The 18,000-nt window shown below is 36.0% G+C and overlaps 1 long non-coding RNA gene across 1 annotated transcript in view; it reads right to left on the bottom strand.

Moving 5' to 3' along the window:
* The window catches only part of LOC121111176, a 104,007-nt gene that overhangs the window by 84,623 nt on the left and 1,384 nt on the right, over window positions 1-18,000 (bottom strand). Inside the window, exon 2 of the long non-coding RNA XR_005860898.2 lies at window positions 14,897-14,977. This is a non-coding gene — a long non-coding RNA (uncharacterized LOC121111176). The remainder of the gene's footprint in view (window positions 1-14,896; window positions 14,978-18,000) is intronic.

Raw genomic sequence — 18,000 nt, 5'->3', positions numbered from 1 at the left:
TTTGATTTTTGTATTCTCCTGGGCAAAAATCAAAGAGACCCATTAATTCAATGAGAATTTCACATATCTTTCTGCTTCTGTATTTTTTTTTTCCACAAGACTCGCACTGATCGAGGTTGAGAAGTATGTTCTACTTTGATAATGACACCCTGAAGGATAGAACTGGTAGAAAGATGAACTCACGAAAAAATCCCAGCTGCTGCTATTCACTGTGAACATTCAGTACATGTCAATGCTTGAATTTAGGTGGAGAGACCACCATATATCATTACATTGCTATTCAGGGTAGCCTACCTAATAAGACACAAAGAACAATGCAGCTAGTATTTGAACCTACATAGCACAGAAAAGAGAACAGATTGGTCTGACTCTTGTATGCAAGCACGCAGCAAGTAATAATCTGTCAAACATTTGCATGCCTTGTGATAATCTGGTTCACCACTTCTTAGAGGACGTGATTACATGCTTACTTGAACAAATCTCCCTGGCTGTCTAGCAGTGAGCATTAGTACAAATGGAACAAGACAAACAAATATGATGTCTGAAAAAGAAAAACAATAATTATTATGACTGTCTTTTCCCCATGTTGTTCCAGTCTTTCATACCTCAAAATGCTTTAGGAAAAAAAGCGGTAAAGGGCAGATCAAGTTCTTGCAGGTAAATTACTTCTTATGTTAGATTCAAAACAAGTTACAAACAACAAGAGTAGAACTGCTTTTGCATCAAAAGCACATGTGTTTAGTTACTTGAGGGCAAAATTACTAGATCTTCTGCATGCTATGTGTTACCAAAGCAACTCAATGTATTCTATGTTTACACTCAGTCATATCCCAGGTGGCAGATCTTAGTAGCATGAGATGACTGGTAAAAATCTAGAAAAAGCATGCAGCTCAGATTTTATAAACCTATATCCAGCTTCAAAGAAACCCATTCTCTTCTTTGACTCAGTTACAGATAAATTTGTAAAGAAAAAATATGTGCCCAATACAATATCATTCAGAAATGAAGGTGAGCTATACAAAACCAGATGTAAACTTTCAGGACTCAGTATCTCAGTGTAGAAGGGTTTCCTACCCACAGAGTTCAGATTTGAAACTAAACTCAAATTGTAAGTGCACGATTCTTCAAATCCAGAGATTTAATTCGAGCTTAGCTGCAACATTATTAAAAAGGAGAAATAATAATTAGAAGACTAAGCTTGCCAGAGGAATTGGGAAGAGTTGTAAGAAAAAGAGAATTTTGGAATATAGGTAAATGTGGAAGAATGACATGTAATTAATTAAATGTAATGGAGAATGGAAGTAATATGGGCCAGGGACTTGTTATTATTGAAGGCAGTAACACTCAGTAATATATCACAGATTATATGAGATAAGTTGAAGAAAGAATAGACTTTTTGCAGGTGCAGTCAGAAAAGGTTACAAGTAACCTTTATACATCTACCTATAGAAGTGATATGAAAACTGGCCTTACCTAAGGAAATAGTATAGTGATGGTGGTTGAAGTCTTGTATAATGATCACTCTGTTTTTCAGAGGAGACAGATCAGAAGTTGACAGATTTTCAGACTCATTGCATTTGCAGTACTTGCAAAAAATACTGAAAGCCTTTGCATTTGGAGTAGAGTGGTGTAATCAGAGAGGAGGAGGCCTTTGGAAAGAGAATCTTACCATGGACTTGGTGATGGAAATGGGAAAAAAAAGAGGGAGAGTTCTGACAGTTCTAAAAACTTAGGAAAAAAGAAAAGATAAATTTCCAAGATTGACATTTGGTTTTCAGTCTTCAAATAGCAGAGAAAAGATGTTCAAAGAAATATTACTCAACCTCCAACATTTCTAATTGACTAAGGCTATTCCTCCATTATAATGCTGATACCTGTATTTCTGATTTTGTCTTACCAAAAACGTTCTCTAAAACTGTCAGTTTAAGCAGCACATTCAAAATACAATCTTTTTTTTCCCGGGGCCAGCTTTTTTTTTCTGGGCTCTGAAAGCATTGCTCTGATACAAATCTACATCTATGTGTGCCTGCTGCATTAGTGATCATACGCAATGGCCTGTCTGCTGTGGGAGATTATGGGGATATTGCAGGCAGGGGGCACGGGATCAGCCAGGATGTGTACAAACTTCAAATTGCTGGCTACACCCCTGACTGAAGTCTACATAAATTATGTCCACCACGTTCCCATCATTTATTTCTTTTGTCATTCCTTCAAAGAAATCGGTCGTATTCTGTCTGACAGGATTTATTCTTGGTAAAACCATTGCTGATCTTCTTTTAATAACTCTTTCTCCTATAAATACCCTGCGCTTTCATCCCTAATGATTGATTCTCATATCTTAACTTTCAGCAATATATCTGAGGATAGCTATTGAAAAGCAAGTTTCATCTGCCAAGGCAAGAATAAAGATGAACTCAGGTGGCCTTGTGCTTAAATGTCTGTGTATCTATTTATCATCTGCTAAGGTACAAACAGCTCATCATTACAACAACCACTGAAGATGAAAACAGTATCCTTCACTCTGTCAATTCTAAACGGGGATCCAGTTTCTGGAAATACCAGTTAAACTTTGTTGAACATAAAAAGGAAAAAACAATCTTTTATCACAGACATTTTTTTTCTGTCAGAAAATCCTTTCCCACCCTTTCCATCGATACATGTCCACTACAGCTAACAAACATGTACTAATAATTGTCATGCATTTGTCCTAATATGGACTCCAACTTATCTAGTGTAAAGCTCCATAATATACTGTTTTGCCATGTACTTTAGTGGTAAGAACTTACGATTAAATGGCATACAATAATTAAGGTTTTCTACCATTAAATTGTTAGTTATTAAGTATTTTATTTCCACTTATTTTGAAACATAGATTAAAAGCATGGTATCTACTCTTGCTAGTACAAGTTTGCATGCCTGTATCCGCTCTAGAACCAGGTGAGGCAATTTCACATTGGTATTTTGAGGTCTTGTTATTGCACTGATGAAGAAACTTCAGTTAGTCTGGAACTCAGCTGCTGAAATTTTGACTGACACTATGCATGAAAATCACATTACCCTGGTTGTAAAAAACCTTCTCTGGCTACCTGTAAAGTACAGGATTATGTGTAAAGTCCTAGTTATTAACTTACAAGTCCTTAAATTGACTTGGTTTTGAATACCTCAGAGACATTCTGGAACCATACATCCTCAGTCGTTTTCTTTGGTCTCAGTCAATTGGATTAGTTCTTTTTGGCTGAAGACATTGAGCTACAGGGCATTTTTAGTGTTTGCTCTCTCCTTATGGAATTCATTAACCATGGAGGTCAGAATAGCTGACTGTCTAACATGCTCTATATCTGAACTTAAGGTACATATTTTCAGATTGCATATTTGGATGTATACAAGTTATACGATTCTCAGAGGTTTCTTTAGTATTTTCACAGAGATAGGAGCCAGTGTCAGTATTTTGGAGCTAGGATTAGTCTTGGCTTAAGGCTATTTTCCCTCTAGGTGCTTCAAAAAAAAAAAGTGCTTTCTGTTATTGAAGATTTTCCCAATAACTTTCAGAGTAGATACTTGGCAGACAGAAGTGCAATGCTCAACATTCCTATTTTTAAAACATGATCTAGATTAATGTTTCCAGGAAGTACAGGAGGTGAAATAGAGAGTAAAATGCTTTTTATATTTTTTGAAGCCTTTCTTTCAAATTGTATGAGTATCTGCTTTCAAGACATTCATTACTGTCTTCCTTTTTCTCTCCTGTACTCAGCTGAAGCTCCCTTACTTTTAGCTGGTCTGCAGAACAGTAAACAAGCATTAAAGCCAGGCGTTAGATCAAATTATGCTCTAAACTAAATAATTAATAAGACTAGATCAGATCATAATTTTACTGTACTAGCAGGCATTCTTATGAATCTCTGTGCGATGTGATGGTAATTACATTCCGCAGTGCTGCAGGTGGACATATTCTAAATTATAAAAGCATAACAAATTTAAAAGCTTGATTAATGAGATGCATAGTCTAACGCTACTTGATTTGGCACTCCCATTGTGTCCTGGGCAAAACTGTTCCCTAGTTTCAGTGAGGAGGATGCAATCAAAAGAGAAAGGCATGGATGCATACAATCCATGAATGTGCTTCTTATATTGGTATATTATATAGAGATCAATTCCCTATCAGCAGTGTATGAATAACTGCCTTGAGCTTGCATGCCAATAGTTATGGGTAGATGTCATCACTTTAAAAAATAAAAGCTGTTTCTGTAGACATGCAAGACAGATTGGTGAATTTACCTGGTTTAAATTAGGCTGAGTGGTTCATGATGGTATAAGGAGGGGAAAGATATTTTAATAAAACCAGCCAAATCAAACCTTCCCTGCCCAATCGACTTTTCACAGAACAGGTTGACAGGGTATTAAAAGCTGTTCCATTGCATTCTGCATGTGAAAAGGGTGCCTAGCATCTAGATTTAATAGAGCCCTAAATAGCTATAGATAATTTATTCTAGTTATAGCTTTAAGTTCTGTTTTTCAGAGAATATGAGTCTTACAAAAATGGTTTCCATGCAAATCAAAACCAGCTGAAAGCTTGCCAAGGCTAAGATGTAATTTAAGATGGCATTTAAGCTGCTCTGTCTTTTCTGTCTCTAGAGATATCATCATAAAATAAAAGAATTCATCAGGTAATGTTTTCTTCATTATTCAACCGCACAATTCTGAAGTGAAAAGATAATTAGACATACAGTGCTGTCGACACATAGTTTATGAGGAGATTCTGATTAATTAGCTATGGTAAAAGGTTTTTATATAGTCATAATTAATTTATATTTCAAGAAAAGAAGCAAATACTCAGTACACTGATTTTAATATTTTTTCCTCTGACAGATTTATCAAAGTAATTCTGAAGTTCTGTTGAACTTACTGCACTTCATTGTTACTTTATAAAACGGGAATAAGATCAAACAGCACAATTAATGTTGACTTTCCTGGGAGTGAGAGAGTTTAATGCTCACAGCACTTTGAAAAATGCCTGTTTTCTCTACCAAATCAACAAATGAAACCACTGTGACTGATCAACGTGATACACCTTGATCAGATGTTGAATTTACATTGAACCAGCAGTGAAAAATTTGGATGTATCACATAAGTTGCTTTATATGTTTTGCCACACTTTCTTCTTCTGACCTGACCAAAGCCAAAAGATCAGAAGACTTTTCCAATTATTCTGTATCTCTTTTAGCTTTGTATATTGAGTTTGAAAAGAACAGACATATTGTCTTAAAATATGGTGTAGTGGAAAACGCTGTCACAGCCTAAAACAGTGATTGAGCACCTGGTGGAAAGGCAGATCCAACCCAGGGGAGCTCAGGTGCATGCAATGTACCTGAGTGACTGGAAGGGGTGGAGCTAGGATCCACTCTTTCCCAGACCTCATTTAAGGGTTGGCAAGGGGGATGAGAATATTTTGCTGGAGATCCCTGCATATCTGAGGTCTTCTGAAGGTAAACAGCTTCTTTTCCTTATTTTTTGTGTCTGCTGTTATTGCATTTGAGTGAATTCTCATTTGCTGCAGCCTGGGATCTTGCTGCTCTGCTGTTTTTGTTATGCTTTCCATGGTGTTATTTATGGTCATGTTAGCTTTCTACTTGTGATCAGACCTCACAGCTTCTGTGTTGACTTATGCTATGGTTAACACTGAAGTGAGCTAACTAGAGCAGTAGATAAAGAGATGGATTGATACAAACTCTCAGCACTTTCTCCTGTGGGTAGAAGAAATCTAACTTTTTCAAACTGCCCAGAAAAGGTGAGCCTCCATACTCAAGGGCAGCTAAGAGAGACAAAGCCACAGAACCTAACTTGTGCATCTTCAGTAAATTAGTACAGAAATTAATTTAAAGCAAATCTGATCTTTGAGAATATCTTTGAGCTGTACCGCTGTCTTTTCAACTGCACTAACCTCAGCACCTATGCAGTTTAGCAAAACACTGATACACAGTAACATAGCTTCAAGACTCTTTCTGAAAAAATGGGATAATAAATTCATGTTATGGTATGAGGAGTATGCATGCAGTCACCAGATGCTGATCAGGAACTGCCATTCGCTTCTCTTAATCAATTCTTCTGAGAGTAATTTAGAATTAAATCTCCTCTTGAGACCCACATCAACAGCCACTGGAGACAATAGAATTTCTTCCAATGCAATTTGGTGCAATCCTCTGAAAATATTCAGGTAGAACTTCTTCTATGAGCAGAATCCAAGGGACTGCTGAAAATACCCTTCCTCCTCTTGTTTCAGCAAGAACTTTAGGATTTTAAGGCTAACTTTTATCACTAAGCTGTAGTATTCCAAGAACTGTCCGTGCATTTTTTTGGTTAAGCTTATTTGATGCAGTATATTGCTCAAAATGATTTGGAACTAAAAGAAGTGTTACAATAGTGAAGATTCCTGAATAAATAATTCTCAATTAAGTGTTAGCACCTAATTATATTAACTTATAGTAATTACTGATTCAATTATGGAATTGAAGATTAACCTGAAAATGCAGACTGGCTAATTTATTTTTATGATAACTATACACTAATAGCACATGTAGTTGGACTTCACTGTGTGCAAGCAAGGTAAGGGCTATTTTAACACTCATTTTAGAAGCTAGATAATCTTGTGACACTTGAAGAATATCTGATTAGAATATGTACTGAAATGTGTCTGAAACAATATTGTTTAAAGTCTCAAATATCCTGCACAGCTGTAGCAGAATAAATGGACAGATCTTGTTATAATGGTTTTATATTGTTGTTATGGTCATATTGTTATGGTTTTATATTTTTTTCCTAGTAAAATTTGAGTGGGGTGTTTCATGTCAGAATCTGACTTGTATAGTAAGTAGAAAGCACAAATATCCACAAACACACTTGTTTGTGTTTTATCTTGGCAAAAAGGAGAGCTGGAATGTTTTATGATTCAAGTTTGGGTAGAAGAGAGAACAGGTTCAATTGTTAGTTTAAAGGATTTTAGTGAAGTAGCTAGGGAAAGCTTTTGAATATTAACACCGAGGTGGGGGAATAGGTTGTCTGACTGCTGTGAAACTTTGAAGACCTTTAAGAGCAGTGCAGAAGGTGAAGGTGACACAGCTAAAGCTTCCCGTGGGTCAGAGAAGATCAACAAGATAAACTCCTGAGTTCCCTCTAGACCTCAGATTTTATGAAGGTATGTAAAATAAGAATTGCAGTGTCTGACTTCTCTTCTAATCTCATGATTATGTATATTCTTAAATGTAATAAAAGAAATCAAAAGCAAATGCTCATTTTAGTATATTGTGCACAGCAGAATAACTCTTCTAACTCCCATATTCTGTGACTAACAAGAGTTTTGTCAAAGATTTGTCTCATCATATGACTAAAAATCTAACAGCTTGCCTTGGAATTTTAAACAGGTAATTTCTCCCAAATCAAAATTTCAGGGATCAATTACTTATTGTATTACTTACAATAAATATCATGATTCTAAACTACAAAGATAACTGTATTTGTGAGTAGTGCATGTAGCATATTTAAAAAGTAACAAAGCAGTAAAGATTACTTCACGTGTACAGATTATGTATTATTTGTTAGTGTGTCACTTCCAGTATTCTTTCTTCTCCAAGTGAAAGTATAAAAAACATGTGATTAGCTATGACATCTTATGTGTTAGCTTTTACCCAGATAAATGTCAGATTTAGATAATCCTATGGGATCTATGCTTCAAATGCTTAGAAACATGATTCTGGAAGTTTAAGAAAATATATACATACATATTATTGAGATTAGTAGGCCCAATACCACAGTCCTGAAATAATAATGTATGGAGCAGGATTGAGTTTAGCAACCATCTCCAAACACCTTCTATGTGAATTACTCAAAGCCAAGTGTATGGTAAAAGGGAATGGATTATTCAGAGAAGACGACTGTTAAATAGATCACTTCTCCCTAATCCATCTTGCTCCCAGCATGTATATTTATTTCAGTATCACAAGAAAGTGTATTTGTAACTTTCAGGAAGAAAAAATATAGTGCATATGGCTTCCAAGAGTGACTGCTGTTTTGATGACGACATGGATAACTGCTTTTATTCTGAAGTGTGGACTTCTGCACAGGTAATTAGGTTTTTCTTCTAACATTCTTTCCTGTTTATATTCTTCCCATTTAAAGTACCAAAAAGCTATAGAGAGTACTGACAAATAAGCTTCCATAAGAATACCAGTGCTTCAGAAGACCAGACACTGCTCTGTTCTAAGAGGAGTTCCTACAACACATCAACTTCTATGGCTCATTGTGGGCTAAATCTCAGCTACTATTCTGCAAGCCTTTTGAACTGTCACATTTATTAGAATAGACCATTCTTGGGAACTGAAGTTTGCAGGAGACTTTTGTAATTAATCTTCAGGCATTGCATTTATTTTACACAACCAAAGTCAGTGCAGTATTGACACTACCTTAAATGAAGAATTATAGGTATTGCGGAGCACCTCAGAGATTTTTATCTGCAAACTTGCTCAGAGAGCTGCTCTATACCTACAGGTTTTTTTAATCACATCTTATTTCTTTATATAAGGAAGTGAAAGCCTGGGCTCTGTCAGTTTGTTCTTTTTGCCTTTCTTTCCTCATCAGTTCAGATCTGGAAAAGTATGAAGAATTCAAAAATACTTAAAAAAAAAAAAAAAAAGGAAGTAGTAAAATTCCTTGTACAACCCCAGAAAATTTCACGTGAGTTTTAGAGTTTGGGATGTAGATGGATTGTTTCTCACTGAAAGAGAAACATGATATTACTCATCATAATACAGTTACAAAGGAGTTCACTGTCTCAGCGCTACTTTCATCCTGCTCTTCTTACTTCATGTGACCCATTTACTCAACTTTTTCGGTTATTTCCAAAAGTTAATGTGTATTACTCTATATCCTCATAAACACAAAATATTTTAGGAATTCTTTACTAGTAAGAAATTGTGTGTGAAATAAGTGTAGAAATGGAAATCAAGCTTTCCAGTATGGAACAGAACTTGATATTGTATGTGCAGAAAAAGTGCGAACAGCAAGTTTACTGTTGTACGTGAGTCCTTTTCCCATTGCTGATGATTAACTTGCAAATGCAAAAATTACACACCTGTCTGCCAACTAAGCACAGCTGCATAGATCTCCCTTCTGATCCAATCATCTGCAGAATGCAGAAGCCAGTTGAACAAAACCTTTGCACTCTTAGGAAACAATACTTGATTTGCCAAATACTGCCTGCAACTCAAAAGAGGCATTGATTCTTTGGTCTTGACTGGCAGCACTGGATTCAATTTGGGACCCTAAATGGACAGGCCAAACAGCTTCAGTTTTCTGAGGTTCATCAAGGGCCTGATGCAAACCAGACTGCTTTATTCATACACCAAAACAGTCAGGTTGGAAGAATCAACCCTGCTTTATCTGTCAATAATGAAAGAGTGGGCAGCAAGGAAGGTGCAAATCTTGAAAACAAGCACTGAGAAATCCACATCAGATACTAAGCTGTGCTGCACGTAGTGTTCAATATAAAGAAAGTATGTGATTAGAGATTTTGTACACTTTGAAACATATGTAACTAGATATAGTAAGAATTTACAGTGGGAACACTAAATTTAGAATTTAGAGTGCTCAGCACTGATTCAAATGGGCCCTTATCAAAACATTCATTTCCTCAGCAAAAAAGAAACAGACCCATGTTGTGCAGCTTTAAAGAAAAAAGAGATGAAAATATACTGAGCTCTTCAACTGTATTCGCTGTTAAGAGATAAGGGAAAATAGAGTTGATGTCTCCAACTCTTGAACCATATCCTTCTCTTGAAAAATGACTCAGTGTAAACTGTAAAGAGGCAAGTAACTTTTAATAAGAAGGGAACATGATTCTGCATATTGTAGCACATCTTTTTTTTTTCTTGCCAAACCAAAGATTTGAAAAAGTTACTGTTGAAAAATAAGGAGATATCATATTTTAGCATAGATTTACTATAAGTTATGATGATCTGCCTGACACATTGTGTACAAATGAGCAAAACTTTTGCAAAATGCTTCTTGATTTGCAACAATCAATTCCTGTTTTACTTAAACTGGTGTTTTCTCATGGAGTGTTTATGTCTAATAAAAGACCAGTTAGGATGTTTCTTTAAATGCACTTTGTTAACAATAATCAGTAGCCTGTACATTCAGTAACCTGTATATTCAGTATTCATCTCCCAGTACACGCTCTGATTACCTTGTCTATTCCAAAGAATCTCAGTGTTCTTTGTGAATTTAATTGTAAACATGGCATGTCAACTTCCACTACAACCATCATTTCTGAAACTATCTGTACTTGCCAACATGGTATGAATGTTTAAAACAGAAGTGAAGAGTTGGTTATACGTCTACGGGCAAACAAAATTACCTAACTTTGAATTTGGTCAAGATTGAACACTAGGTTTACAATCCAACTCTTATTGCATTCCTATGGTATCTCAAATGTTTAGTGTCCCTCAACTGCATAATGCATGATAATACTTCAATAGGCATCAAAATGAAAGCTGCTGCAAAACAACTATGTGCAGTGTCTTTAAGAGTTCAAATGTTCTCCAAAATATTCATGTGATGTAGTTAAAAGTAAAGAATTAAGGGTAGGTAGCATCTACACTTCAGCATCACACTACAGCATCACACCATTCCTTTACTGATTTTAGCTTTTAAGGGATCATCAGGCACCTAGCTATAGGCAGTCCTCTGAGTATCACCTGGTGTATTTCTAACATATTGCCTAAGGTAAAATGAGTTGGCAGTTGTAGCTACAGAGTCTCAGGATATTGGAAGAATCCCAAGCTGGTCACTTAGACTAACTGTATGGCCTGTTACAATGAGACTATTGCAGACTACACTAAGACATCTTAAACACAGAGCAAGCCATTACAGCCAGAATTGATAATGATACTATGGTTTAAGAATTCTGTTTTATGAAACAGTAAATTGTGTTTACTTTCACTAGTTAAAAGGGGGAAGAGAGAATTCCTGAGTTGCTCCAAAAATGTAAAGCTGGATCAGCAGTAAAAGATGTTGAAGCAGCAGCATTTCCCTGAGAAGCAGCCAACTTAGAAGTGGAATATGGATTAGTGTCATCAGGAGCAGCAACAAGAGCTGCATAGGCAGTCTGATGGAGCACTTTCCTAGCACATCATACTGCAGCTGAACAGCTGAACCACTCAGAATATCACAGCTGAAAAATTTTGTCCAGAATCATCAAGCAGATTTGTACCCTCTACACTCTGAATTTATACAGGTTACTGAATAAAGATGAATGAATATCTTACATAGTTGGTATAATTTTGATCTTCATAAAATAAAAATGTAGTTCCACTACTGTATGCAGCAGTGGCATGAACTACAGTTTGATATTCCATAGAGTATCTTTGCAGAAGTCTGTAATCTCTTGCTGGGAAAGGAAAATAAAAGCTCCTTTTAAACAATCCTGTCAGTTTTTCTTCAAATTATGCTTTAATTGGAAAAACTGTAGCTGGAAAGACTCTAACATATTCAGATAGAAATGGGAAACACTCGATTTTCTCTTTTAACATGTAATCTAGTGATTACCTAAATAGCATCATTAAATGTAAACTAACATGAAATGTGCTAGAAATCAGTCTTCAACAAAAAATTCAGTGGTCACACTCATTTCTGTTTCTATGTTTAAATAGCTATATTCAGTGAAACTGCAAGAATTCATGTATTCACCTCTCTGAGTGGAAACTTGAGAGCAAATTTAAAAGTTACGAAGACACTGATTATCAAATGACTGATGGTCTGACTGCAAAGACTATTTGTCTTCAGAAATATGAAACATCAACCACTATTTATACCCTAAGATTTCAAAGTGGTATAAGATATGTTGAAGTTGCACGTACTCACTAATGTATTTTGTCAATTTAAAAACATTCTGGGGAAGTATAGGGTAAACTGACATCACTTTACTAGGCCTAGTTTAAAAAAAAAAAAAGTAATAAATGCTGACCATCTCAGTTTGCCTTCTGAGATGTCTCAAGGCAGGCAAATGAAACTGCAAGGACCAAAAGTGATGGCATGCTTTTGAAAACATAAGCTTCTATTTCCAAAGCACAGCATATGATTATTCTCGCTGATTTCAGACACAGCAAAGCCTTAGTTATTCACCACACATACTCAGAACCACGTGTATAATTTCTTTGCTCTTGTTTAGATTAGTTTCTCACCATGTCTGTATTTCTATCACTTGAGCCTGCTCCTTTTGTGTTGTTATAACCATTCTAAAAAGGTCGAAGAATTCAAAATATTGAGAGTTTTCCAATATGATAATCTATAGTATTTACCATTATCAAAAGATCTGCATGCTACTTAGGGAGGTGGTGGTTCTTGTTTTTGTAAAAGAGTATTGAGGACTTCCTTGTGTTCTCCTTCAGCTTTAAATGAAATAGTTTTCTAGACAATCATGAAGAGCTGTGTGAGATTTTAAGGTAGAGGCACAGTAAGAAATGCCTCTGTATTCATCGAATATCCATTCCAGGGTGTAATATTATTAGTATGCTACTATCTAGCATAGCCTGGGAGTAGTTGAAAAATAACACAGTTCCTAATTTTAATACTAAAGAAGAGCTCTTACCAGAGCTCGTTTACCCTAATGGATTATTCCTTTATGCTACTGGGAAGCATGTCAATTTTTTTACCCCTACAGAAGGAAAGACTGAGGAAACAAAACTATATGACCTACCAAATCTGTGGGCGGTACCAATAACACAAGCAAGATTTCCTAACTTCTAAATAAGTTCTTACACTACTGGCCAGTCATCTCAAATTGTGACCACAGGTACTTGTAAATAGTCGAATTGACCATACAATCCTAATAACTATGTATTTAAATGAGTCAATTTGTTATGATAATTACAAGCTTAATCTGAATTCTGTGTGCGTAATAAAATTTAGGCCTACCCCAAATATGTTTTTCAGAGCAGAATGCAATTTTTAATTTCCTGACACTGTGCAAATGTCAGAGGAGAGTTACTGTGATCCCTCTGTCTTTTAATATGCCCTAAAGATAACTGAATCAAGTTGAAAAAATCCACGACCCATAGGCAACCTCGTTACCCATGCTCTGTGCTGTTCATTTCCTAAGGACTGTTCCATATGAGTGAAATTATCTTTATTCTACGTAGACCATGGAAAAATACATCTATTTTCCATCCGCTACATTTCCCCCCCCCTCTAAATGGCACTCCCCCTGTTGGTATAATCAAAAGGTGGCCACTTGTCCACAAAAGTATAATAAACACCTGCCTTCATATATTTCATTCTATATTTTTAGCAAAACACACAAAAACTGAACACAACTGTTATATGCTCTTAAAAAGGAATTAGGACTTAACAGTTAGCTACCTCGTTTTGTTCTAAAATTCAACAAACTCTGAGAAAATCTCTTTTTATACAATCTCTTGGATATGTCATTTGCCATTTATATTTGATGGCCTTAAGGAAAAAAAAAAGTTACAAAAAGGTATTAATGCAAGTAGATAATAAAGCTGCATTCTATAAATCTATAGCAGCTTACAGTAATCATTAAAGCATGCAAAACTCTTTCATCTATTCAAAAATATGCAGTGCGCAGAATGCCTGCTAAGGTGCATGACAAGTCAGAGTTAAATATATATTAATAAATGAATTAGCTTCATAAATAATAGCCATAATGACATTTTAGGAGACAATAAGTCTGAGGATTGTCAGAAAATGGTTGATGTATGAGCTTCACGTCTCAGTGATTCTTCAAAATGAATAGGCTTTGCGAGATAGTTCAGACCCACGACCAGCCTATTTCCTTGAATAATTTACTTGTTGTCAATTTGTACAGCCACATTACACATGCAAATTGTGCTGCCTGTGCAAACACCACTTGGAGATGATAAAAACAAATTTACGAAGGCTATAGAGGAAGGATTTATTTCACTTTCTCGCCCAGGTCAAGCAATACATGTATCTGACGATTGTGTGTACCCAATTTTGTTGTAATTATATCAGCAAATTATTCTTTATAATCTTATTATTTTTAGCAGTCTCCTTGTGCTTGGGATAATTAGCTTTCTTCACTCAGTGTAAAAACAATTCAACTTGCCAGCTAGGCAGGGCACAGCTCCATTATCTGTTTTGGGTTTAAATTTATTCCCTATATTCTTGGACACTTTGTGTAAATTAAAAATTTCATAGTCCCTAATACTGTACACGCTGTTCATTCAGTGATGAATTAAGGTCCCTAAACCTCTACGTTTGCTATTAGATATCTCACCCACTTTATATGTTAATCTGTGCTAATGAATTCCACAACCCCTAGCCACAGCGAGATGACTAAAATTATTACCACTTACAGAGATATGCCTTTTTCATTTAAAGTTCAATTCAAATTGCTCCCATAAACAGTCTGCCACACAAAGATACCTCCTTTAAAGAAGAGTTACTTACCTGTAAGTAGAGTTCTCTGAAGGTAGTATTATCTTTGGATACACATTCCTCAGGCACGTGACCTCTGGTTTGTGGCACGGGGGAGTGGATCCACCCCTTGATAGTTAAGACTTTTTCCTTAATGCACTTCATTAGCTTGATGGCTCCTGTGCCTCAAGGGTTATTTGTGCCATATCGTGGCAACACAACTGCCCACTGCCTTCCCAGGTAGGCCCTCAGCCAGCCCAAAGGGCAAAGATGCTCCTTAGAGAGGTGGCTGCCATGCTAATGGAGCATCTGCACTGGCAGCCTGCTACTCAACAAGTTTCAAGAAAGTGTTTTCCCTCACAAGACAGCTACCTCGAAGTCTGTCATTCAAGGTAAGTATTCCAAATCCCATGAAAACGAAGCATGCAGAAGGCAACAAAAAGCTTACCTGCGTAGCACAGTTCAGCTGCCAGCTCACCCACCGTACAGCTACCTGACCTTCAGAGAGTCTGGATACACAGCTGCTACTCTGAAAAGAAAACAATTTCAATATGACAGTTTCCCCAGTAAAGGAAAACAGCAATACCCTCTGCTGAGTAATTGTGTTTCAAACCAGTAGAGGGCATTGGTACACATAGAGCCTATATAGATTCATTTCAATAGCTTGAAAAGTCAGATGCTGTTTACATAAAGGAAACAATAGCATGTTTCAAGTACTGTACACAGTAGCAAAACTAACTCCTCCAAGTAAAATCCATACGAAATAACACACAAAAAAAGATAAAGATTCTCAAAAAGATTTCTAATTATATAGACCTTTATTGAAGTACAAATAGTAAGCTAATTGATTTGTAATCAATAGCCCTGAAAAGTAGTTAAAGTAGTGTTGTTTGCTTCACAAACTAGAATTAGAAAAGGTGAAGTGACTTGTTCTAATGCCACATCTGCGGGTCACAGAAAGGAACCCCTTGCTGTAATTCTCACTGTTGTGCTTCTTAATGCCATCTAAGCCAATACACAAAGAAAAACTCTGCAAAATGTTCAGAAAACTGCTTTGTGACTTCCTTTGGGTTGTAAATATTTCATTTATTGCTATGGCAGAAAGGTATTCTCTCCTTTTCTGGAGCAGAGCAAATTTCTCCAGGACCTCAGTACAGCATATGGAGTTTGCATCCATTACAACAAACCTGAACTGATACATCTGGATAATGAATAGAAGACCTTACAGCAAGGGTGATATCTTCATTGTGATGAAATGTATGACTGCAGGTTGCATAGAAACATATGCTATATTCAAGATAGCATGCAGCTGGTCCTCCATTTTCTGGTTATATGCTGCTCTCAAGCAAGCAAATTTAGAAATATCTGAGATTCAGAAATACCTGGCCTCATCCAAAACCAAATGAAGCCAAGGGAGATCTTTCCACTGACTTTAATGGGCTTCAGATCAGGACTCAGGAAAGGGTCTACCTGGATTACTGTCTTACTTTCGAGGACATAAAAAGAGCTCATGTTACAAAACATCATTACTACTTACAATATATACTGTAGAATATTTACTAATATACTTTAATGTACTGTCTTAGATAATGTTCTTTGGAGATTTCCATTAATTCTCTCTATGATGGTTCTTGTAATGTTTGTTTAGCAAGAATTAATTTGGTTCTTATATGGCACAGTGTGTGAAAAAAAAAAATAACTCTGTAATCCTTTTAACTGACTTTAAATGCTCATTTGAATATAATTATTTTAAAGGATTAATAAAAAGTATTTTTAAGTTAGCAATGAATTAAAAGTTTAGGGAAAAAAACAGGTTATTTTATTGTCTTTACATCTCACTTTAAAATCATATTAATTTTCCTTTCCAATACTATTTTACTGTATTAAAATGTAATCATGCTGGAAAAAATTCTCATTATGTTAGCAAAAATGAATACAAGGTAGATAGTATACTAACACAATGACTGTAATCTGCTAATACAATAAGGTCTTCCTATTATGATTAAACAAGAATTCAGTTCTTGATCATTTTGACATATTTCCAAAACTCTGTCTCAAAAGGATAAAATGCAGCATATTTCCACGCTTAAGGAAAAGGTCCTGATGTCCTCATTTCTTGCTAAAAACAAGAAACAGCTAATAGTGCATAATTTATGTTGTAGCAGATTCTATTTCCGTATTAGGAAACCATTTGCATATATTTTGTGGAAATAAGCATGTATATGATTACTTGTGATTAGTTAATCATGGCTTCAAGCATGCAGCTGAGGAAATAGTTTAGGCTTCCACTGTGTCCTGAAGTCCAACGATCTGAGCTCCAGCCAGTTTTATGGAGAGAATTCCAACCTGAGAACTTGCCCTCGGGGACTAGAAGGTACACGGGCATCAGCTATTTTGATGTTGGACAAATTTGATCACTGCTGTTAAAGTTAGTCATTACGGGAGTGTTTCCAAAAGAACCCAAGGAATACCCAGTTTTGTAGACCACAATCAATATTTATTTTTTTGCCCAGAAAGTAGCGAAACACTCCCCTTCACTGCTGCAACAGAGCATGTGAAAAATGCTCTCTTCCTATATTTATTTCCTAATGTTGAATATTTACGAGCACTACTTTGTGTCTTAAATTTTGTAGTCGAGGTTCCCCAGTTAAAGTTGGTTTCCAACATAGTCGGATGTATTACCTCGAGAAAACAGGAATATGAGGTTTCTGCTGCATTTCAAACAGTCAAATTACACTTGATGTTACACTTAATTGCAATAGGTCTTCCTTCAAGTAATTTTTAATAGTAGCATCAAAAAATACTAAACCTGGGAGTTAGACTAATTTGACGTTCCATAGGATTTTCAGAGGCATGACTTGTTTCATTCATAATAGTCATTATTGGCAGGTCTCCAGAGCAGGGATTCAAGTGAAAAAGGAAGTTGGATCAGTTAATCAAAAGGAAATAAATCAGATAACTTGAATATTTCTTAAAGGAGGAACAGAAAACTGGCTTGAGAAGAATTCAACACTGAAGCAAGTTTTGGATACAATCAGCTTTAGGGCAGTATCAGTGTTGGTTACAAGGCAGTGTTCCCCACCCATTTTTTCCTCATAGAAGGACTCTGCACACATTGTTTCAACAGCAGCAGCAACAACAGTAACAAAACCAAAACTGTAGTTTCAGCAGTCACAGACCCTTTGAATACATGCGCTTCTGGGACACTGAAAGGAAAGGAGAAACTCTAACAGTGTTTTTTTCTCTGTTTCTTCTGCCAGAAGCCAGAATCTGTTCAGCTGAATTATAGGAACAACTGCAGGTGAACACGCCTTGAAGGGTCCCTTCCAACTCTAAGGATTCTATGATTCTATGATTTTAGTACTTCATTTGTGTGATCCGAATGGTAAACAGACTGTGGATACTAAATCAAGTTCACAGCCTTTGGATACAAATAGTGACGTGAGATGAAACTTGCTCTTTGAAAATGAATCCCTTAAAATCAATGTACAAGAGCAATATATTTATCAGTTACCACTTATCTGTATACCAAATGCAACCAAGTATTAAATG

Source organism: Gallus gallus, chromosome 6 (assembly GCF_016699485.2).
Source record: "Gallus gallus isolate bGalGal1 chromosome 6, bGalGal1.mat.broiler.GRCg7b, whole genome shotgun sequence".
Taxonomy (NCBI): domain Eukaryota; kingdom Metazoa; phylum Chordata; class Aves; order Galliformes; family Phasianidae; genus Gallus; species Gallus gallus.
Note: the sequence above shows the minus strand (reverse complement) of the source record. Positions and strands in the feature narration are given on the sequence as shown.